Below are 23,242 nucleotides of genomic sequence, written 5' to 3' on the forward strand. Positions count from 1 at the left end.
AAGCTTATCTCTGCTCCAGCTAGGCTGTGGTGTGCAAGGAAGAGAGGAAAAGCTCAGGACTGATTTTTGTGTTTGCGCAAGCATGCCCAGACACAGGGGACCCCAAACAGGAAAATGTGATGAGCCAGGTCTGCGTGTTAAAACAAGTCAGTTAGCTGAATGGCCTCTGGCTGCCACTCAGGCCCAAGTTGCAATGAAACTCATTCTGATTAAAACCCCGCTGAAACTGACTTATCTGCAGCCCTAAAGCTCATCACGCCACAGAGATCACAAGTGCCATCCTGACCCCTCCTCTACCACGGGGACAAAACAGAGCAGAGAGGGGCATTTATTCCTTTAAAAAAAAAAAAAAAAGGCAGTGGGCCTCATCCTCACATCCGAAGAGCATTTTCGCAATCACAGACGAGAGACATAGCATTCCCTTTTTACAGATGAGGAAATTGAGGCCCCACTTTGTCAAGGTCACACTGGTAGCAGGTGGAATATCCAAGGAAGCAGACCTGGGTCTTTTATAAATGAGCCTTCTCACTACCCTACTCCATTGACTACTGATGCAAATAATATAATATCTGGCTAGGCATACTAATTTGCTGTTATTGTATGGCAAATACGGTGGCTAGTGGCAGCATTGTATGGTCTGACCCAATAATAAAACAGCTTTGCTGGATATTTCTATCCACTCCTCCAGATGCATTCACCCTCCCCCCGGCTCTGTGCCCTGGGAGAATGTCCTGTGTGGGTGGTATTGGTGGCTCTCTTGTCCTCTGGCTCCTGGCTGGGTTTGTCTAATGGCAGGCACCAGCAGAAGACTGGAGGGTGGGAAGAGAGAGGCTAGGGCATGTATCCTCTGGCCCCCTCCTGCTGGTCACCGTGGGCTGGCTGCTGGGGGTCACAGCTCCTGTCAGGAGGACCTCTCCATACAACTCTTTCTCTTCTGGGTCCACAAGTGTTCCCTTGTGCCCCTCCAGGCCTAGAGAGGCTGATGGCTCCCTCCGTTGGGTGCTGGGCCATGGAGCATCCAAGACCTGCTGGATTGCTCACGTGACTGTAAATGTCTCTTCATTAAACTCTCCTCATTTATTCCTCTGGGCGTGCGTCCAGTTTCGGAGAGCCTGTGACATGCCAGGCACGGCTCGAGGTTACTTAGCTCACCTAATCCTCACAATGAGCCAATGAACAGTGATTATTCCTCTTCGCAGGTGAGGCACCTGGAGCACAGAGAGGTTCCGTAACTTCTCCCAGGTCACACAGCTAGTAAATGATGGGGACACATTTAGAATCCCAGCAGTGTGGCTCCAGAGCCTGTGCTTATAACCAGCTCACTATCCTACCCTCAGGGTCTGTCCTTAGCAAAGGTGGGATGGCATAGAAATTAAGAGCACCAGCCTTCAGATGGGCAATTTCCAAGTACCTCCTCCTTTCATTTTCAACACCGTCCTGTGAGGTAGGCTCTGACATTACTCCTATTTCTGAGGCTCAGAGGGGTGCGTTAACTTGCCCAAGGTCACCAGCCAGGAATGGTGGGGCTAGCCAGCCTATAGGCCCCGGTGTGTCTCCCTTCAATGCCAACACTCTTAACCACTACCCTGGGGGCACCTGGGTGGCTCAGTTGGTTAAGTGTCTGCCTTTGGTTCAGGTCATGATCCCAGAGTCCTGGGATCAAGCCCCAGATTCGGCTCCCTGCTCAGCAGGGAACCTGCTTCTCCCTCTCCCGCTTCCCTGCTGTTCTCTGTTCTCTCCGTCAAATAAATAAATTTAATTTAATTTAAAAAACCACCTCTCTGGACCACCACTCTTATAACACAGCTGCCTGGACAGACCAACTGGTGGGAGGCACAGTGAGGGAGACGGGCTTAGGTCAAGAATGGCCTTCTCACCATCAGAGGTATCAAAGGAGGGTATGCTGCTTTGAGAGGTGAGGAGCTCCCATCACTGGAAGTAATCCAATGCAAACAGCGAAACTATTTGTTGGGGCTGCTGTAAAGAGGGTGACATGCGTTTCTGAAATGGCCTCTCCTTTCTGCATTTGGAAAGGAACAGCTCAAGCTTGTGGACTCCTCCTGGTCCAGTCACCTCCTTGCACTAACTCCCTGACTTGGCCTGACTCTCTTATCAAGCAGGCAGAGCCAGTGTTTTAAGACAGAAAGATTAAGTACTCTGGCCTCAGATGCTCCCTGTCCTGGGAAAATGCTTATTTTCACTTCATCCTTGTGAAGCAAAGGCAATCAGGACCCCAGAAAGGGCTCCTACTTGTTTTCTCGCCTTGGCATCACACACACACACACACAGTCACCCTCATTTTCACCCAAGGTACAAATTTCATGACAGAATTTTCCATCAAGAGCTCAGGCTTTGAAAAAAAAAAAAAGAGAGAGAGAGAGAGCTCAGGCTTTGGAATCACATGGACCTGGGTCCAACTGCTAGCTAAATCCAAGCTGGGTGAGTCTGGGCAAACTATTTAACTTCTTAGAGCCTCAGTCTCCTCATCTGTAAAATGGGTGCTGTGACAGAACCTATTGCCTAGGGCTGGTGAGAGGTGGGAGCGGAAAACAGAGTAGTAAAGACTACCTGGCCCAGTTCAGGCACAGGTGTTACCCAGGTGTTCTTCCAGGAACTCCGCCACCCGAAAAATAACACGAGTTCCAGAGTCTCCAGCCAGGAAGGACACCTCTTGCCTCAAACAGTGTGGCCATGGCCACTTCCCTGGGGTGTGGATGCTAAGAAATCTGAGACCACCTCGAAAAGAACAGAAAGCTTCTCTTCATTGCCATGAATAGTAGATCTTGAAGACCTGCCTCCCTCCACCCCCTGCCCTGCCCAGACCCTCCTGGTGCCAGGTGGGAGAAAGTAACAGAAAAAGGAATCTCGGTTGGTGTTGGCTGGAGGACATGAATGAACCGAAGTTCCTGTCTCTCTCTCTCTCTCTCCCCATGTCCCCGTGGAAATAGCCATCAGATCATCAAGTACGGATGAAGCTCCCTGCGATTTACAAAGCCCTTGGTCTTCACGATCACGGGGCAGGCGGGCATGAGATCCTCGTCACTGAAGGCAGAGAAGTACAGAGGTTGAGAGGGGCCGAGCTGCCAGGGTTCAAATCCCAGCTCTGCCTCTTCCTATCTGTGTGTTAGGACAGTCACTTAACCTCTCTGTGCCTCACTTCCCTCACATGAAAACCAGAGAGGACAATAACAGTGAGAATAGTACCTCCCTCGGGGTGGGGGACATTGAAAGATTAAATGAGTTAATACGTTTCAAGCACTTAGAACAGCGTCTGGCACATGGTTGGCACTGAATACGGAGAGGCAAGCTTCCCTGGTCACACTTCTGGGGTATAAAGGCTGCTGGGAACACCTGCAATGGTATTTATCGTCTATCAGGTGCCAGGGGCCACGCTATGTGATTCACTTACACGGGCTCATGTCATGCTTGCCAAGAGACACCAGAGTCCTTCTCGCAAACGGGAAAATTGGGGTTTGTAAGGGTTAACTGGCTTTCCCCAAGATTGAAGCAGAGCCAGTAAGTAATAGGGCTGGGAGTCAAGCACAGTTCGACTTTAAATACTCACCGCCATCTTCTTCCTCCTGCCCCTCCCCCTTCACTGAGCCCCACATCAGCCGAGAACATTCATTCTGTTACAGCGCTAGGTGCTCTACACATGTGGGTATCTATCTCAGTCCTCAACTCAGTCTTTAGCCCCATTTTATGCCAGGAAACGGAGGCAAGGAGAGGTTAGGTGTTGGCCCAAAGTCTCCAGCTAAACAGATGGCAGAGTCCGCGTCCAAACCCCAGATGTCAGAGTCCATTTTTGTATACACTACACTACACACACACACACGCAATTCCTTTAAGGTGCATCCGATAAGTCACTGTCCATCCTTTGACTTGAAGACTTTCTGAAAAGACATTATATTCAAACTACATCTGGGGGTACCTGGGTGGCTCAATCGGTTAAGCATCTGCCTTCGCTCAGGTCATGATCTCAGGGTCCTGGGATCGAGCCCCACATCGGGCTCCCTGCTCAGTGAGGAGCCTGCTTGTCTCCCTCTCTCTGCCCCTCCCCCTGCTCATTCTCTCTCTCTCTCAAATAAATCAATAAAATCTTTTTAAAAAACTACATCTGAAGCTGATTTAGTTTCTCTTCTTTTCAAAGCTACTCGCTCTACTAGGCGAAGCATTTTATTGCATTAGGGGCCTCTCAGCCTCCAGATTTCCAGGCACTTACATGAGCTCTCAAAAGTATATGACGCCAACAGGGAAAATACGGAACACAGGCCATGGTCCAGTTTGTACTGGGGCAGCAGAGGAGATTGTTAAATTAATGTCCCTCAAGAAACACGCCTTCCACCTTGGGTAGTTCCTTCCACACTCACTCTGGACTTAGCATGTAGCTTTCTTTGGCCAATGGGAAGTCAATAAATATGACCCGAGCAGAGCTGAGGTCCCTATCAGAGTGCCATGCACTGAGATATGGAAAGGGTAGCTCCTAAAAGAAAACTGGAGTGTTGGTACCACGAAAAGGAGGAACACATGTCCGCTCCTCATCCCCCCACGGAGCTGTCAATCTTGTGGAGAATGATTTCTGTGAACTGTGGGAAGCTAAGCCCTGAGTTTCTGTGTTCTACGGACATTGGTGGGGTTCTCCCAGGTGGAGAAAGCCCACCTGAGAGAGAGGCCAGCCCAGAAGAAAGCAGAGCTAGAGAATTGGAACTCCATCATAATGCTATTTTTGAGCCACTGGATACAGTCATGCTTCAGCCATGTTGTGGACTCTTCTAGCACATTAGCCAATAAATGTCCCTTTGTATCGCTTGAACTAGCCTGAGTGAGGTTTACAATCAACGGAATCCTGATTGATACACACGCACACTCAGAATCAATTCCCATTATTTGCAGATTCCGTATTTGTGAATTTGCCTACTCACTAACTTTTATTTGTAGCCCCCAAGGCAATACTTGTAGCACCTTCATGGTCATTTGGCATGTGCACACGTGCACACACACACAGAACAGCCGGAAAAAAACTGAGTTGCCCAACATGCGTGTTAGCCGCTAAAGTCCAACTGGTAACTCTGCCTTCAGCTCTCATACTGCACACAAGTCTCTTTTTCAAGGTCTCGTTTAATGCCACGTTGTTTGCATTTTTATTGCAAACAATAAAACGACGATGATAAAACGGTGATTTCACTGTTTAAAATGGCCCCTGAGCATAGCACTGAGGTGCTGTCTGGGGTTCCTAAGTGCAAGAAGCCTGCGATGTGCCTTACAGAGAAACTACATTTGTCTGATAAGTTCATGCACCATGTCAGTTGGCCGCGAGTTCAATGTTAATGAACCAACAATACTATATACTGTTACGGACTGAATGTTCGTGTCCCCTCAAAATTCATGTGTTGGGACTCTACCCCCACAATGGGATGGTATTAGCAGGTGGGGCCATGGGAGGTGATCAGGGTTAACTGAAGTCATGGGAGTGGGGCCCTCATGATGGGATTGGTGCCCATCTAAGAGTCACGAGAGAGTCTTCTTGTCTCCGCCACACAAAGACACAAAGACAAGTCAGCAGTCCTCAGGCAAGAAGAGGATCCTCAGCAGAACCCGTCCCTGTTGGCAGCCTGACCTCAGGCTTCCAGCCTCCAGAACTATGAGAAAGAAATTTCTGTGGCTTATAAACCATCCAGTCTAAGGTAGTTTGTTACCATAGCCTGAACAGATGAAGACATGTATTGAATAAGGCGTCTTTAAGCAGAAACACACATAAAACAAAGGATATGTATGGATCGGCTGATGAAGTGTGAGGAGAGGCTTGCAGGGACCTAACCGCGTTATTTCCCTTAGGAGCAATGATTCAGTATTTGCTAATTCAGTGATCATGGTGACTTTGCAGAATGTAACTTCTCCAAATAATGAGAATCAACTCCCTCTCTCTCATACATATATATGTGTGTATATATAAAATAGAAAGTATATTATATGCATAATGTGTAATATGCTATATATCTTAGGATATGCAAATGTTTATATATATAATACTAGTCAACAAGTGCTCCTACCTTTCCACTTTCCCTTTTACAATGAGGACTATTTAGTGGGGCAAACGCTTAGTAGTTTGGTCTGTTTTCTGTTTTATTTTTTCAGAGTGTGGTTGAGGCAAGGGGTAGATAATGAGATAATTGATGTAAAGAGGCAATTTGGGAGGAAAAGCGCCAAGGACCTACAGAGTACTGTCATTATGGCTTGTTTCCTGGCCAACTTCTCCCCCGAGACGCCCAAGGTGCATTTCAAACCCTGTTCCTCCAACCATTCACCTTTCTGGAGCACAACGAGGTGAACTGGGAGGATGGAAACCAGCCAGGAGTGAACACATTGGTTTGGGGATTCGCCAGGGACGGAAAACTTACAGGAATTGTCTAGCACACGGCTTTTCTGGAGTCTGATCGGATAATGAAGCAGGGCTGGGAGCAAATGGGTTTCTGAGCGTCTTTGCCATCGCTAGCGCCCACGGCGTGGGCCCCGAGGGGAACAAGGTTTGCAGCGAGCTGGGGGCGGCTGCCCATGGTTCCTCTCACACCAGGCTGCAGCTCAGTTTCTGCCATAAACCAGGTCACTGACTGAGGCCTGATCTGAGGGAGTACGAAGGTCCTCATCTTTCAAAGCGGAGGGCAAGTGAAGAGTGAGTCCCCTTGGCCCTGAGTCTTAGCTCTCTTTGAGAAAAGAAACTTGAGGAAAGAAAGGAAAGCATGAAGGTCATTTCTCTCTGAAACACGAGTGGAGGCTTGGCAGTTATCTGCGAGTTTTTGGTCTGGTTTTGAATGGTCAAGCTGCCGTATGAAAAGCAAGAAAGGACACAAAAGTGTCCCTCACAAGCCTTCGTGGGACCTGGGGATGCAGAAGCCTTGGGTGGAAAACCAGGCTCCTAGAAAAGCAAGTTCTTCTGGCAGAACTGAAACCACGGTCTGAATCTAGAGGCACGAGGAGGAGGAAGTGATACAAGACTCAGCCTCTCCAAAAGCCACTTCACCGGGTGCTTCTGGAGACATCCTCAGGACCTCTCCTCAATAATCACCCTTCCTAGGAAGCCAACCTGTGTTCGGTGTAGGGACCCGTGAGACAGGAAGTGGTTAAATTCAGACACTTCACTGCTGCCGTCCTGGCTTGGTCCCTTGCTAGCCTGGGACCTTGGGCACGTTCCCTGGCCTCTCTGTACCTCACTTCCCTTGTCTGGAAAATGGGGGTTACAAATATTCCTTCTTCTCAGGGCTGGTGGAAGAAATGAGGCATGCAGGGTTCCCAGCACGGTGCTGGTCCACACTAAATGCTCAGGAACTGGGAGCTCTCATTTCAGAAAAAAAAAAAAAAAAAAAAAAGACAATTCTAGCATGAAGTCCTGGTTGCCAAGCACAGCCTGTGAGGTTTGAACTTAATACCGTTCTCCTCTCTGTTTCCTCCACCTTCAGCGCCTCATGTCCACCCGTCCTCTCCCAGGTGCGGTAATCTCCAAACCGATGCGCTCTGCTGCTCTTTAAAATTCTCAGGTGGTGAGCCCGAGCATGAGGGACTAGGAGGCTGTAAAAAGTGCTAATTCCAGCATATGGGAATTAAAATAAAATAGAATATGCAAAATATATGCAAACCAAAAACAAACAAACAAAAATGCTAATTCCAGGATCCCAACCAAACCACCTAAAGAAGAAACTCGTCATGGTGAGTATCCCCATCACACTTTTTGCAAGGCTTCCTGGCAAGATTATAATGTGCAGCCAGGATGGAGACCCACCAGCTTAGAACCATGGGCCCTGCTCCACACCCTCTTCAGGCCCCCATCCCTCCTGCCTGGGCATCTTACACTTGATCACGCATCAGTCCCATGGAGGGCTCGTGAAAACAGACTGATGTCCCCCCTGCCCGCCCCAGGGTTTCTGTTTCAGGAGGTCTGGGACAGAGCCCGAGAGTTCACATTTCTAGTAAGTTCCAGGTGACGTTGATGCTGCTGGTCTGGGGACCACACTCTGAAAGCCACCACTTTATGCCAATGATACAAAAAGGTGACCGGGGCACCTGGGTGGCTCAGTTGTTAAGCGTCTGCCTTCGGCTCAGGTCATGGTCCCAGGTTCCTGGGATCAAGGCCCACATCATTGGGCTCCCTGCTCAGCGGGAAGCCTGCTTCTCCCTCTCCCGCTCCCCCTGCTTGTGTTCCCTCTCTCGCTGTGTCTCTCTCTGTCAAATAAATAAATTAAAAAAAAAAATCTTTGCTCAGGTCGTGATTCCAGGGTCCTGGGATCGAGCCCCGCATCAGGCTCCCTGCTCTGCAGGAAGCCTGCTTCTCCCTCTCCCACTCCCCCTACTTGTGTTCCCTCTCTCACTGTGCCTCTCTCTGTCAAATAAATAAATAAAATCTTAAAAAAAAAAATAAAAATAAAAATAAAAAAATAATTTAAAAAATCTTTAAAAAATAAAAAAAAAGAAAAGAAAAAGGGGACCCACGAGACCAAGCTTCCTGGTTGCCAGCCTCCTTTCTGTGGGTAACACTCTCGCCCTGAGTCAGAGCAAATAACTTTGCGGTGTGCTGGTCAATGTCATCAGAAATCTGGGAAGGCCAGGGGGAGACTGAAGGCTTTGGGGCCTTTCCTTCTCTTGTTTCTCTCCTTTTAAAAAACAATCCACCACTTAAGAGACTGTCCCTGAGCATTTGCTGCTTGTTCTTCCGCACGCAGCCCAAACCCTTTGCCTGCAATGCAGGTCTTCTTAAATATTGAATAAGTCTGCTTCCACCAGCGGCCGTGGCCAGGGCTGAGGGAATGTGGATATTGACTAAGTCTTAATGTGATTAATCAGGTTAAAAAGATCAGGCTGCTGAGCAGTTTTATAAAAGACCTTCACTTTTTCCCCCATCACCAAAATCTCCAGTGCCTCAACACCTTCCCTGTCCAACCCCCACCCCTTCTAGGCCTTGGGGATTTTTTTTTTTCCCGCGTACTGCTGCTTTTGCTGTTCAATGAACCACCAGGTGAGTTAGAGCAGCCTGGGGAGTGGGTCAGGTTTTGAACAAGAGCACGAATATTAGAGAGGCACAGTTAGCATTCATTTATCCAACAAATACTTACTGAGCACCTACTAGGTGCCGGATGCTGTGGGATACAGTGCACTGAGTGGACAGTGGTAAATAAAAGAGTCAAATGTTCCTGTTCTGTGGGAGCTGGCATTCTACTGGGGAGACAGACCATGAACAAAATAAATAATATAGTAAGATCATGTGTCACATGGTGCTAAGTGCTAGGGAGAAATGAGCACACAAGGAGGACGTAGGATTCTGGCACGGGGGTGCAATCTTAAATAAGATGATCTGGAAAAGGCCTCTCTGAGAAGGTGATGTTTGAGGAAAGGGCTACAGAAGGTGAGGCAGGAGACAGAGGGTGGAAAGGATTAGGAGGACCCCTTCTAGAATGTTGAGCTCTGAGATTTCATCGTCATCACCATGATCATCGCCATGATGATGGTAATAACTAAGGTTTATTGAGCCTCTCTCATGGGCCATGCCTGTTCCAAGCAAAGATGATCTATATGGAATCATTAAATCCCCAAGAAAATCCAGTGAGGTCGATGTTATTGCTAGCCCCATTTTCCAGATGAGGAAACTGAGGTACAGGGAGATTTAGTAACTTGTTCGGAGTCAAAGGGCAGCAGGGCTGGGATTTCAACCAGGTGGACTAGCAACTACCCCTATCCCCTCTCTCCACACCATGATTCACCATTCACTGCAGAACAAAATCTCTCCCTGGTTGGGGTCACACTGCCCTCCCCCCTGGGCACAGGGGGCTGGGCCCATACACGTGTGCATCAGTTCAAGAGTATTTGTCAAATGGCTCGGCATCCTCCCCTGGATGTGAATCCTGTGCCGCAGCTAAGGAGACCTTTACAAAACAGATCAGGTCAGGTCATCTGCTTGTGAAAACAGAGTTTCTCTCCAAACCTCTCTCAGAATAAAGACAAGTTGCCACACCATGGCCCTGCAGGTACCACCAACCTCATCTCACACTGGGCTCCTCCCAAGCTTGCGCTCCGATCATGCTGGCTTTCATTCAGAGCCTTGAATGCTACCTCAGGGCCTTTTCAAGTGCTGTTCTCACTGCCATAACTGTTCTTTTCTCTTTGCTTTACTCAGTTAACTCTTATTCATCCTTCAGCTCTCAGGTCCAATGTCACTTCCTCAGGGAAGCCCTCCCAGATTTCCTTGCGATGCTCTCTCATAGACCTCTTCAGAACCCTCAGGTTTTAATTTTATATATATATATATATATATATATATATAAAATCCTCATGCATGATTACTGATTTATGTCTACCTCCTCGAGAGAAAGGACCAAATCAAAATAATTTTCTGCTATATTCCAGCACTGAGTGCAGTGCCTGGCAAATGCTATAAGTGAACAAATAGAAGGTAAGGATCTTCCCAACCAAATATTCCTCAGAAAGCCCCTTCTACCCAAGATGTTTTTCACACTGTCAAGCGCCTCTCATTCTCTCAATTTATTTTGCATAGCAAAATAGTTCAAGTAAATTCTTTCTCAACTTTTCAACCACCAGGCAACTCCAAATGGTGTCTCTTCCTTTTCCTGTTCTTCAACAAAAAGTATATGCAGTAGATGAGTTTTGTTAAAGTTATAAAACTTTCCTTACTTTTCTGGTTCGCTAATTATTTTCTAAGTATATATCAGCAGCAGGAAAAATCAATCAATCGATTATTTTATATAAAATGTGATCTTAAGTATGTGTGTGTCATACAATTAATGAAGCAAACATTATATATAAATGGACATTCAATCATTTCATCTACATCCCTAGGAGGTTTTTGTTTTCTTGCATCCAGTTCCCAGTAGATTATTACTTACGTCTGGCAAAACGTTTTGTGCGGGTCACTGAATGCTGGGGGTACTGGCAGTTCTAGTGGCTGGCGCCCATCGGGAAGGGTCCTGAGGCCACCGAATTCACCGTTTGCTTTTCCCCAGCCTCTGTGACTGTCATTTTGTCACTTTTTGTCAGATCTATGCTTTGTCATTGGCCTGGTGGACCTGCTATGCTTTGGAGCTCTGTGATTCAGCCACTGTCATCCCCGGGGACTGAACCTTTCGCTGGGAAATCAGTTTACCTCCAAGGGGCTTACTTCCTTCATCTGTAAATGGAATTCATAATTCTAACCCTCCTTTTTGGGAGGTTATGGTAAAAAAAAAAACACGTTGACTCTAGAAGTAACTTTAAAAAAAAAAAAGTTCTATGTAATCATAAGCAGCTGAGGTTTATGTCGTCAACGTACCATGTCCTGGGCGCTATTCCGGGTGCTTCGTGTATGTATTATGTCACAGAGTCCTCACAGCGCCCCTGTGAGGGAGGCACCATTATTATTCCCATCTCACAGGGGAGTAAACTGAGGCCAGAGAGGCCAAATAACTTGCCCAAGGGCACAGGCTGGCAAGTCGCACCAATCCGTGCCCTCCCGCCCTTCATCAGAGTAACATTCATGCTTAAGACCCCAGATCCAAGCCAGGAGGATCTGAAGACTACAGAGTCCATTTCTGCAGAGCTACCTATTAAAGAAAGAAATTCTAAGCTGCTCGATCATCACAACTCCGAACAATAAGTGGTGATTGATTATCTCATTTTACAGAGCAGAAGAACGAGTCCCTGGGAGGTTCATTTCCTCGCTATGAAAATTCTGTCTTTGACTTTGGTGTCCAAAGGATCTGGGTTGGAGTCCCTGAATCTCCCCTTGACCAGCAGTGTGAATTTGGGGAACAGGGACCTCTCTATCCTCTACAGCCTCACAGTTCTGGTCTGCACTTAGGTAAGTGCAAAGCCCAAGGTCAAGCCCCTGTCACTGCTCTGTGACTTGGTGGACAGGATCCAATTCGTTTGCTTCCTGAATCAAAGTGCAGCTCTGGGACACAACCACTATATGGTACAGCCAGAATTCGAACCCAGCTAGATACTCTCAGCTCAAGGATCTTTTCAGCAAGAGGATGATGAAATGCTATAAACAGGTAGGGAGCCCCCCCGTCCTGCCCCAGGGCATCGGAGACCACCCTGCAGTAGAGACCTGAGGCCACCCTACGGTCGGTGTCAACCCAAAATCTCAGCCTTGTGGTGCCCCATGGGGATGAAGGTTCCCATCCTACACCCACTGCCATGACAACCAGAGGAAGAATTTTCCAGAGCTGGAGTCTGTTCAGTCCCAGGGCCTTGGGGGGCCCTTGGGGGGGGGGCTCTCTGGCCACTTGAAGACTCCCACTACCAGCTTCTACGGTGTTTTACCCTCTGAGCGTGTTCAGGACCAACACGAGCCTTTCTGCTGCTACCAGTCCATTTCCAGAGGCCACGTCAGTGTTAGAGTAGACACCCCAGGCCTGGGGACCACACAGTGTGGCTCGTGTGGCTGACTCTGGTACGGGACCAGGGGCTCTCCACATAGATGGGGAAAGAACTACTCAACAGGGTGGCCACTGTCTCGGCCTCAGCTAGGAAACCGTCCCCCAACACACACACACACACACACAAACACACACACACACGGCAGATCCAGCAGAACATCAGAACATGGAGGGGATATAAACATCTATCCAACCCTCCTCACAGGGTGCCAAAAAAGTTTTATCACACAAACCAATGACATGCAGCCTCTCACTTCACTTTCAATAACCTTATCAAATGAATACTATCATTCTCCCCATTTTACAGAAGAAGAAACTGAGGCTCAGAGGGGCAAAGTCACTTTGCCAAAGGTCACATAGCCAGTGGGTATCAGAGTCTGATTCAAACCCATATCTGCCGGGCTCCAAACCCCATCGATGTGACCACGGCCTCCTTCTCTTTACCCATAGGGCATCATGAGTGGGTGCTCAGTGTTTGCTGAGCAAACAATCAAAAGCTAAACAGTGAAGCATCTCCCCACACCTCCCCGATGACTATTAAATCTCTATTAAAATAAATCTCTGTGTCCTGAATCCCAGCTGGTTAGTGCAAGAAAGTCCCAATATAGTCCAGGTAACTGGAAGGAAGCTAACAGAAGCTAAGAGAATGGGTAAAATGTGGGGGTATTTATGGCTGGGACTATAGCAACAATTGGAAGCAAAGGACTAGATGCACGTTTTGCAATATGGAAGGATCTTAAAAACACGGTGGTAAGTAAAAAAAAAAAAAAAAAAAAAGAGCAACAAGGAGATTTATAGAACATACCGTTTATATAAGTTAAAAGTCCATATTTTGAAGGTGCATATACAAACAAAAGAGATGTCCATTAAATAGGATAGAAGGGCTGCCTGTGAGGGGAGGGGAATGGCCTATAAGGATAAAGAGAATAAATAACGAAAAACTGAGAAAGAAACCTTTAGGGATCAACGGTGGTCTTGTCCTAGGAAATGAGAAAAAGAACTCCATTGTCCGTACCCGGGCCACAACAAAAATTCCGCACTCATCTACAAAGCAGATGAGTTCTGGGTGGAAACCTGAGAGGCTCCAAAGGAGGCCAGCTCTCCTCACACTATAATCAGAAGCAAAGCCCCCTCCTGGTCACCAGCATGGGAGCACTATTTATTTCTCCCTGGGGACTGCTCTCCAAAGAGGCACGCAGTGTTCAGAAAAGGACGCGTGCCCAGACCCCTCTGCAGATAAGACAGAGAATATGTAGGTCCCAGCCAGATAAACCCTCCCGAAGGGCGGGGGCGGGGGGGAACAACAGAAAAAAACAAATCTAAAGAAACGGCCAGCTGGTCTCTTTGTGACAAGCACAGGAGGTGTGTGATGGGTCTGTACCTCTAGGGGTGGGTCGTCTTGCTTTGGAGCTTCTGGGACATGCCAATGCTGATGATCCCCTCTGGCCAGGGCTCACCAGCTCTGGTGAACAACATGGAGGTCTCTAAGGATCAGAGGGAACGCTGCAAACACCAGGAACTTGTGTCTTCCCTCCTGCCTAGCAGCCCTTCCCATGAGCCCCCCATCTGTAGACCTTTGGGAGGAATACTTGGCCACATCCCCTCCCGACACGGCAGCAGCGGGACCCCCTTCCAGTATGTTGCTTAGCACTGGCAGATTAATTCAGCCCCTGCTCATGAGAGAAAAAACCCTGAGCTGCTGCCTTTTCCTCTGGGGAGAAAGGGATGGTGCATTTTAGTGAGCATGGAAGGAGCATTTGCAATCTCCTTGAAAGCCCCCCCCCCCACCTTGGCACGCACTATTGCTGTTGCTTCTTAAGCCACTGGCCCCTGGTTGCAGCCAAGACCCCTTTTGTGATCCCCAGAATCACAAGTGCTGCACCAATGCCAAGAACAGGTCCTGTCTCCCTGGGAGTGGGCCCTCCTGCACCCCCACATCTGATCCCTCTGTAAGACCTGTCTGTGGTCCCGCAAAATACACCCAAATCTGACCACCTTCTTCCCTGGTCCACGGCCCCATCACTGGGCCCCCACTCTCTGGTCTCCCGGCTTCCACCCCTGCCTCCTGCAGTCCTTTCTCCACTAACAAACCAAAGTGATCATGACCGAGACTGTGAATTAGATCATGTCACGTTCCTGATGAGAACCCACCCCCCAAAATAAAATCAAATCCAGATTCCTCACCTGCACTGGAGTCCTGCATGACCCAGCCCCCAGCCCCCAGCCCCCCGCCCACCTCACCGCCCTCACTGCCCCCCTCCCCACACTCTCCCACCCCCCCCCCCCAACCTCTTACACTGGTCTTCTTGCTGTTCCTTCAAGACACCACAGTTGTCTCTGCCTCTGCACTTCTGTTCCCCTAGCCTGGATTGTTCTGGCTCTTTCTAGAAACTCAGCTTTCAATCCAAACATTGCCATCTCTCAAAGTTTTCCCCTGGCCCTCCTTTTTATAACTAAATTAGCTCTCTCCCCCTTACCTATCACTTGTCTTCCTCTATCATGTCATATCGTTTCCTGAAATCATCTTGTTGATGTGTTTACTTGATTACTGCCTTTGTCCCCCACTAGACTGTCAGCTCCAGGAGGGGTACAGAACCCTGTCTCATCCACTGCTGAATCTCCAGTGCCTACAGCAGTGCCTGGCACATGGTAGTGAACAATAAATATTCGGGAATGAACTGGTCAAAAGCAGTGGTTCTCAAAGTGGGCTTCCTGGAGCAGCAGTAACTACATCATTGGGAATAATGTGTTAGACACACAAATTCCTGGGCCCCATCCTAGTCCCACTAGAGTCAGAAACCCTGCCTTAACCAACCTTCAGGGGACGCTGACACAGGCTCAAGTGTGAGAACGTCTGGCATAGAACCATCTACAATCTCTCACTGAGCCCCTCTTGTGACAAATGAGCCAATGACTAGTTGGGTGGTCAGTCTTACCAGGGGGGAAGGGGCAGGGAGGGAGGAGGGAGCCAGCCCCCTGCCCCTGACTGACCACTGGCCTCTGCAGACCCAGGCAGAGGGTCTGACTAGAGTCATGCAGAGAACGCGAAGGCTGGGGAGGGCTCCAGAGACCATTGCATCCCTCCCCGAGTAGGAGAGCAGGTAACTCCCCCAGAAAGCCACGTCTCTGGTCTTTGGAGAGCTCTTCAATATTCCAAGCATTTGACATAGAGATAAGATGACCGACTCATCCTGGTTTGCCCAAGCCTTTTCCAGCTTGAACCATAGAGAGGCTGGCATGCCAAGAGTCCTCTCTGTTCCAGGCAAACTGGGACAGCTGGTCACCCTACTCGGGGTCTCACAAATGCTTTCCCTTCATAAGCCACTCAGTATATCTGCACAGATGAGAGAAAGATGAGATGGGGCAGGGCAAGAGAGTGGGGAGAAGAAAGGAGGGACAGAGACAGGCAGGGACACAGGAAAGATGGGACAGGGGACTTTAGAAGGGTGGGAGAGATAGGCAAGGGGACAGGGGTGGTCAAAAGGGGAGAGAGACACAGAGAGAGAGACTTGGGGACACAGCGGTGCTAGAGTGACAAAGGAAAATGCTGACAGGTAGACAGGGACAGGGACAAGGGGCAGGCTGAGGGCCAGAATGGACCACACAGATGCTATTTTGGCAGCATCTCGTGTGGAAGGCCTCCCGATAAACTTCGAGAAATCATTTCTCCTCTCAGCAGCCCCGGAACGCCGCCCTGCCATCAACGGCTGGCACCGGAACCCGCTTACGTAATCTGTTCTCTACTGAGAGCTGTCTCCATTCACAAGTCGCTGCTTGTCATTGTGTAGGTGCATTAAAGAGGGAAAAAAAAAAGGAAAGAAAGGAAGAAAAAAAGAAAGAAAAAGGCAACTGAATGAACTCACTCAGATCATATTGAGAGATGAGGAGACTTTCCCCCTTGGCTCTCCAAATAAACCCTTCACAAACCACACATCATCATGATGCTGTCAGACGGTTTTCCTCTTGTTGATTAATTGCAGAAGGGTGGGCAAAAACCCCAGCTTCCTGAGGCATGTTATCTTGCTCACTAACTGGATTACTAAGCCAGAGTCTGACACGACTCCATTACAATGAGATTTAAGCGTGCGTTATGTCATTAAAACTAATGACAGCAAGACAATGACTTCGAGGAAACCACGGTGCCATTGCACGCAGCGGCCCGGTACCTTGGTGCAGCCGCAGCTCACATTTCCCTGGCACAAATGGAAAGCAAGTTGGGCTAAGAACCGGCTGTATTCTCTCAAACCCCGAAGGCCTGGCCAGGCTAGAGAGCTGGCTGATCCCCGCTGCCTCGCCCCTGAGCCATCTGATAACCTAAGTCCCTAGGTCCTGCCTGAGAAAGAAGCACCCGCTCCCCACCCCCATGGGGTGCTCAGAAGTTAGCAGGGAATGGGGTCAACACTGCTAGATCAAGCTTGCGCTCCTGTGGGAAACAGGGATTCAGGGGCAGAAAGTAAATGATGGGCGCTGGGGAGGCAACAAGCCTGAATCTTACCCAGCTCAGCCCCTTGGGAAACGGTGAGCAGTGGGGGAGAGAACCTTGGGAGAAAGTCTGAGGCTTGCAACATACCTAGAACTGTTATAACTAACACCTGTAGAAGTGTTCTGCATTTCAAAAACACTCCTTTATCTATAGCAGTGGAGGTATGTAAAAACACAGGTCTCAAGGCCCTGCACTCAGAGTGTCTGATGGAGGGGGTCTAAGGCATTTCCCGAGAATCTGTCCTGGATTCTCTTAGACATCGAGAGCTTTCTACCCCCGGCAGAAGGTGAGTCCAGCAACCCGTGCCTTTCCTGCCTTTTGTCCCTTCTTTTACCTGCAAGCTCAGTGTGCGCAGACTCCACTCCCCACTCCAAAACAGCTCTCCCCTCACTTTTTGGAAGGGATTTTCCAACTCCTCCTCAGTAAAGCATAAATGACTAATAAGGCCAGATGTGTTATCCCATCCGAGGCATCTGCTCTTTGTCCAAGAGCAAGGCCTTAAGACAAAAAAACAAAGCTTTAATAATGGACTTTCAGATGTCATTGAGCTAAGTGAAAACACCCCCCAAAAAGGGTGACTAAGGAAGCCCTCTCTCTGTACCACCCCCCGAAGCTTACACATCGTAGGCAGCCACTTACTTAATCTAAGTCCCAAAAGAGATGGTATCTTTGTCACCATTTTATTCCCAATACCCACCACGGTGCCAGGTGTACCGTAAGTACTCAATAAACGCATGGTACATGAGTGTCAAAGATGCTCTGGCAGGAGGAGAAGAGGCCCAGCCTTACCTGTAACAGACCCGAGATGAAAGCCAAGTCCTTCTAAACTCTGCACCAATGACTCATCAGAACCAACCAACACTAAGTGCCTATTGTATGCAGACCTCGGGCTGGACCATAGGTCGAAGGCACCTCCTCAAATTGACCTGTCCACTAGTCAACCAACTGAGGTTCCACTCATTTATTCCTGTGTGCATGCAGGTCACCGTGAACAAGTGCCGTGTGCTAACCTTGACTTTACAAACTGAGATGCACAGCCTTGGCCCTTCAGGAGCTTGCCTGTGGCACCTCTCCCCCTAGGCAGTAGCACCATGGCAGGGAAAGCTCGGGTCTCCTAGAAAAAACTCACGGGCTCTGAGCTGGTGAGTTGGAATGATTCAGCAAAAACCTCCCAAGGATGTGGAGGAACAAAAGACAGAGGAGTTGGGAGGGCTTCTCCTCCCAGACCCCGTCCTCCAGGGCCTGCCCACCACACTCACGAGGGCCTGCTTCCTCAGGGCTTCATGGGCTTCAAGGAAAGGAGGCCATGATGCCCATTTCACAGATGAAAAAACTGAGGTTCTGGGGACCACCAGCAACTGCACGAACACCACAGAGGGAAAAAGTTGGACCAGAAGTCTCCTGTCTCCAAGCCCTGTCTTCTCTCTCCCGGGCCCCAAAGCTGCACAGCTGGCCAGGATTCACCTCCTTCTACCTCCCCCCAATCTTGTTTCAGTCCAGGGTGACTTCACTGTTACCATCACCAACATCATCCCCATGGCTAACGTATGTTGCTTACTTACTCCCCCCAGGCTCAGTACTAAGTACTTTGCAAGCATTAACTCAAAGTTTTCCTAATTCCTTTAGTATCTTCAACTTTACAAAGGGAAAATTGAGCCTCAGAGAAGTGAAGTGACCCAGCCGGAAGGATCTAAACCCAAGAGATCTATTTCCATGCCGTACTACCTTAATATACTTAACTGAGGAAATTGAGGCTCAGAGAGGTTAAGGGTCTTGCCTGAAGTCACACAGCAAGGAAGCGCTGGAGTCACAATTGAACCCAGGTTTGGCTTCTCCCAGAGTCCCACACTGCAGCCCCTCAGACGGCTGGTTAAGAAGGCAGACGGGGGGTGGGTAACAGGAAGGAGAGGGGCCTATTTCTGTGGTACCTCCTTCACAGTCCCAGCACAAGGGGAGCTCCATCCTGGGTGGCAGCTGAATAATTTAAGTTTGTTGGCTCCAGCCTACCACTACTGGGTCCCAGATATCTTTCTATCCCAGGTTACAGCCTCAGCCCTTAACAGAAATCTACCACACTGTTTGCTTCTCATGGTCTTCGCATCAACTCCTGATTCATCTACCTTTACGACCAGCTCCCCACTCAAAGGGGATAAAGAACAGGAGATGGGACTGAATGTCATGGTGGTTTTTAGTAGAAAGTCACAAACTCTCTATGACCCACATGAGGGTGGCAGTAAATAAAGAGTAAATACCACATCCTACAAATAAACGCCCAACGCAGCCACCCCAACAAGAACTCATAGCCTTGGACAGGTGTCCTGAATGTATACGAGCTATAGGAGGAAAGGGGGAGAGGGAGAGCCAGCTGGTGAGAGTCTTCCCAGGCCAGCTTTTAGAATTGCAGAGCCTCCGGGGGCTGCATCTCTCCCACCAGTGAGAAAGGAAATGCCCACATTTGTCTCCACAGCTATGCTTCCCAATCACCAGCACTGGCTAGAGAGACACTGCGGAATGTCCTCCCTCTGTACCAGCTGGGTGGGGTGAGTGGGGGCTGCCTAAGCCAGGAGGAAAGAGATGATGCCTTATCTTCATGACGGCAGATGTGTATGTCGCTCGGCCGTAATTTACTGTGTGGTCTTAGATAAGTTGCTTTCCCTCTCTGGGCCCCCCTGAAGGGGTCAGACTAGATCAGAGATTCTGAACTTGAGGTGCTCAGATGAGCATTAGGGAGGGTCCACGAGTCCCTGGGTATTGTGTGTTCGTGTGGATACGCATCTTTTCAGAGTGGAGGTTCTCAAAGGGGTCCTTGCTGCCACCCCTGGGATAAGTCTCGATAGAGCCTTCAAATACTACTATATCTGTATATCTATGTATCTGAGGCCACGAATAAAGCAGACCCCTCTCCAGCTGAGCACAGGATTCTAGGAACCTAGCAAAGTTCTCACAAGAGACCCCCAGTCCTGACTCACCCCAAACAGGCCTCCTCAGCACTCATGATAAATTCCCAAACACAGTACACATCCTTCCTAGAAGCCTGCCTGCACACACACTCCTATCACACAGTCACAGAACCTGAGCTAGAAGGGGACCCGGAGTCACCTAGACCATGTGCCTCATTGCACATACAGGGAAACTGAGGCCCAGAAAGGGGAGGCAGAGCTGGGGCCGGAACCCAGGTCCCCTGGTCCAAGCCCAAGCTTCCTTCCAGAAGCTTCTGTTTCCCTCTCCCTGGTGCACCACAATGCACCATTTCAAATGTGATGGGGGAGGAGGGAGGGCAGCCTTTTGGATCTTAGCCACCCCCAAGGAAGTAAGGCTGAGAAGCAGCAAGGAGATGTTTTCAAAGCACCCACATGTTAACAACCCAGCCCCAGCAACCTCAGCTGGGCTAGCATGCATGCTCTGCATGGCTGAACCAGTTGTTAAAACACTGAAATACTCCTGTACCAGATGGTGATGTTGCACTGAGGCCCCTGGGGCTCCCCGATACTCTCCTAGTACCCCCCCACCACAATCCAGCAATTAAAGGGTTAACACTTAGCACAATGGAGAACTCCTAAGAGCCCCCACTCCAGGGCCCCAGCTGTCCAGTTTGACCAGTGAATGCCAAAGTTCAATATTTTAAATTTCACCCAAGGCCAGATCTCATGGCTTCTTATCTGAGCCAAATTTCTGCATGTCAGTCATTCCTACTTGACGCTTCCCAGGGAGGAAACTAAGGCAACTTAGTTTGAGAGTCCTCAAGGTCACCCAGTGAGTAAAGCGTGGGATTTTGAGGACCCCGTCTTTGACACTAACCACCAAGCAGCCCACTCCCTCTGCTTCACATGCTCTCCCTGAGCAGGCACATGCCCCGGGATTTCGGCGTCCCCACTTGGCTCCGGGACCCAAGAAAATGATTGAGTGGGCCCTGCTTACATTTCAGGCTTGCCAGTCTCTGGGGCTGATGTTTTATTCCTCCCACCTCTAAGAACAAGAGCCTACAGAGAAATCCTTGGGGGTGCAGAAGACTGAAGTGGCCCCTGAGATAATTGTGAAGATGCTAAAAATAAGGACATTCATTTCCAGAAAGGTAGATGTAATCAAAGCAGAAAGCAAAGAGAAATCTCCTTTTGATGGGTCACAGATTAGCAGCAAAGGCGTTTTAAAATTAAATGTGAGTTTTTGGATTCAGTGACAAGAAACCTCGACTTCCCACTCACTAACAGGTTGGTGCAAGCTTATCCCATCAGGATCTCAGATAAAGAAACCAGAGCGGGGTTTGGTCTGCCCTGGAACAGATCCAAAGCCGGAAACTGGGGTCCTTCCCCAGAATCCGAACAAACTCTGTTCCCTTCTTTGTCTACTCTGAGACAGGCTCAGGATGGAGTCCCCCAGGCTGGTGTCAGGATGCACCCCCCATACAATCACTTACAGGTTGCACCACCTGTGAAAATAAAACACCGTTTGCTCAGCAGGCTGCTGGCTGTTCCCCTCTGGGCTGCCTGACCACTCATTCCAAGCAAAATGTGGTCCTTTCATGGCTCCCAGATCTCCCATCTCAAGAAGCTTAGAACAGCCAAGCTTGCAAAAATCACTACACTTGAATCACTCAGCTACACCTGGAAGATAGTACAGTCTGAGCCTTGTCCTATGCAAGCCTCACCTGGTGTGCCTAGGTAACCCTCAGCAAGGGTTAACCTTTCAGCCTCAGCTGACCCTCTCTCATCCGGTGCCAAGGTGCCCACCCACAGAGCAGAACATCCAGAGACCCTCCATGCAGGCTGGCCAGCCCATGAAGGGTTAATCCACTCCGAGAACTGCTGGCTACTTTCAACAGCTTCTGCTGTAAGGGAGAGGGTAAATTGGGCAGAAGCCACAAATTTGATCGCATTGCCTAAAACAGGAGCATATTTTACCCCCTCCCTGGGCACTGAGCCGAAATCTCATTTAGCTTTGGGGTGCTGCTTAGGCGATCAAACACTGCGGAATGTGGGCAAATAAATGTGGTCATTCCTCGACATCCCTCCCCCACCCACCTACCCTCTATCCCACCAGCTCATGTACACACCTCATCCCAACTGGGATCTCAATACCCCTAGCCCATTTACACAATTTAGAAGAATAGCACTTACCTCCACACCAGAGGATTGCAGAGGGAATGGGTGAGCCAAATTCTTGCCAACTCCTCCCTTCCCTGCCAGGGTGGGAAGACACTAACTCCCAATGACTTGGTTTGAAAGCTCAGTGGAGGTGCCTGAAAGAAAATTGTTCATCTGATTCCCCTACTCTTCCCAAAATAAAATCAAAGCGCCGGCACGCACACAGGCACCGGCGCGCGCACACAAACACACACACACAGCAACTACCCCTAAATCATGCAGGACCAAGACGAAAAGAAATACCACTGCCAGAAGAAGAGAAAACTCAGACCAGTCTGTGGACAAGGCAAAGACAGTGGCTCCCTCAGACCGCCCTCCACATGGATGAAGAAGGTTTTCGCTCCGAGTCCTCTCCCCCCACCCCCTCTTCCTCTCTCTTTCTCTTTCTCTCTGTCCTCTGTCCGCGTCCGCGTAGGCAACTCCAGGTTGCTGGCAGTAGACGAATCAATTGCTTCCCCAGTGCCCGAATCAGTGGCAGCGGCCACCACTGCTGCAAAACCCCGTGTGAGCAAGGGAGGGGACAGCAGCTTCCCGGCGCAGGGGGAACCAAGCCGGCCTCCCACCCGTGATTTATGTGTGAGGTGCCTGGAGAAAGAGAGGTGGGAGGCCAGGAGGAGAGGTTGGGCGCACCAGAGATCCCCGCTGGTGGAAACAGCAATCAGGAGATTGGCGATCAGCACCGCGGACAGCGCTAAGATGCGGCGGGCGGCGAGGGATGGGCGGGAAGCGAACCTTCAGGCAGCGAAGTTAAGTTATTGGATGGTTTGAGCAGAGAAGGGGGAGTAGTGAAGCGGGGGGGAGGGGACGGGACTTCTCGACATCACACAGTGAAGTCAGTGACAGCCTACCTACCACACACTTGTTCTAATATTGTCGCTCACTCTCAGAGCCAGGAGCTGTAAGTTCACAGCCCCTTTCCCACACACACACCCAGACCTTCACTGTTCCTCTCTGCTGGGAAGAGTCTGACCCCAGTGTGGGAGCCTCCAAGTGGTTTTTACCCCCAAAACTCAGCCCAGCTGACTTGGCCTCACCCGCATTGCTTCAGATTTCTGACCTGTATCTTGAGTGCCTCAGAATTCAGAGGATGAAAGGCTTAATGAACGTAAATTTCTAAGGGGCTTAGTTGAATAAGCATTTGACAGATTTCTGGGAACCAGTTCTGGCCCCCATACAACCTTGGAAAAGTCATTTAATGT

At 49.4% G+C, this 23,242-nt stretch overlaps 2 protein-coding genes across 6 annotated transcripts in view; one reads left to right on the forward strand and one right to left on the reverse strand.

Annotated features, from left to right (window-relative positions):
• DDX54 (DEAD-box helicase 54) overlaps positions 1-23,242 on the forward strand; it is a 424,174-nt gene that overhangs the window by 272,070 nt on the left and 128,862 nt on the right. The window lies entirely within an intron of this gene.
• The window catches only part of RPH3A (rabphilin 3A), a 254,656-nt gene that overhangs the window by 78,388 nt on the left and 153,026 nt on the right, over positions 1-23,242 (reverse strand). Inside the window, exons 1-2 of one of the 5 annotated variants that reach the window (XM_078060942.1) lie at positions 22,674-22,812; positions 22,017-22,138 (exon numbers count right to left, since the gene is read on the reverse strand). The exons of 1 other annotated variant lie outside the window; for it this stretch is intronic. The gene's annotated coding sequence lies outside the window, so the exon portion shown is untranslated. 3 more of the 5 variants (XM_078060944.1, XM_036123537.2, XM_078060943.1) reach the window with 3 other exon arrangements.

Source organism: Halichoerus grypus, chromosome 13, assembly GCF_964656455.1.
Source record: "Halichoerus grypus chromosome 13, mHalGry1.hap1.1, whole genome shotgun sequence".
In the NCBI taxonomy this organism is placed as follows: Eukaryota; Metazoa; Chordata; class Mammalia; order Carnivora; family Phocidae; genus Halichoerus; species Halichoerus grypus.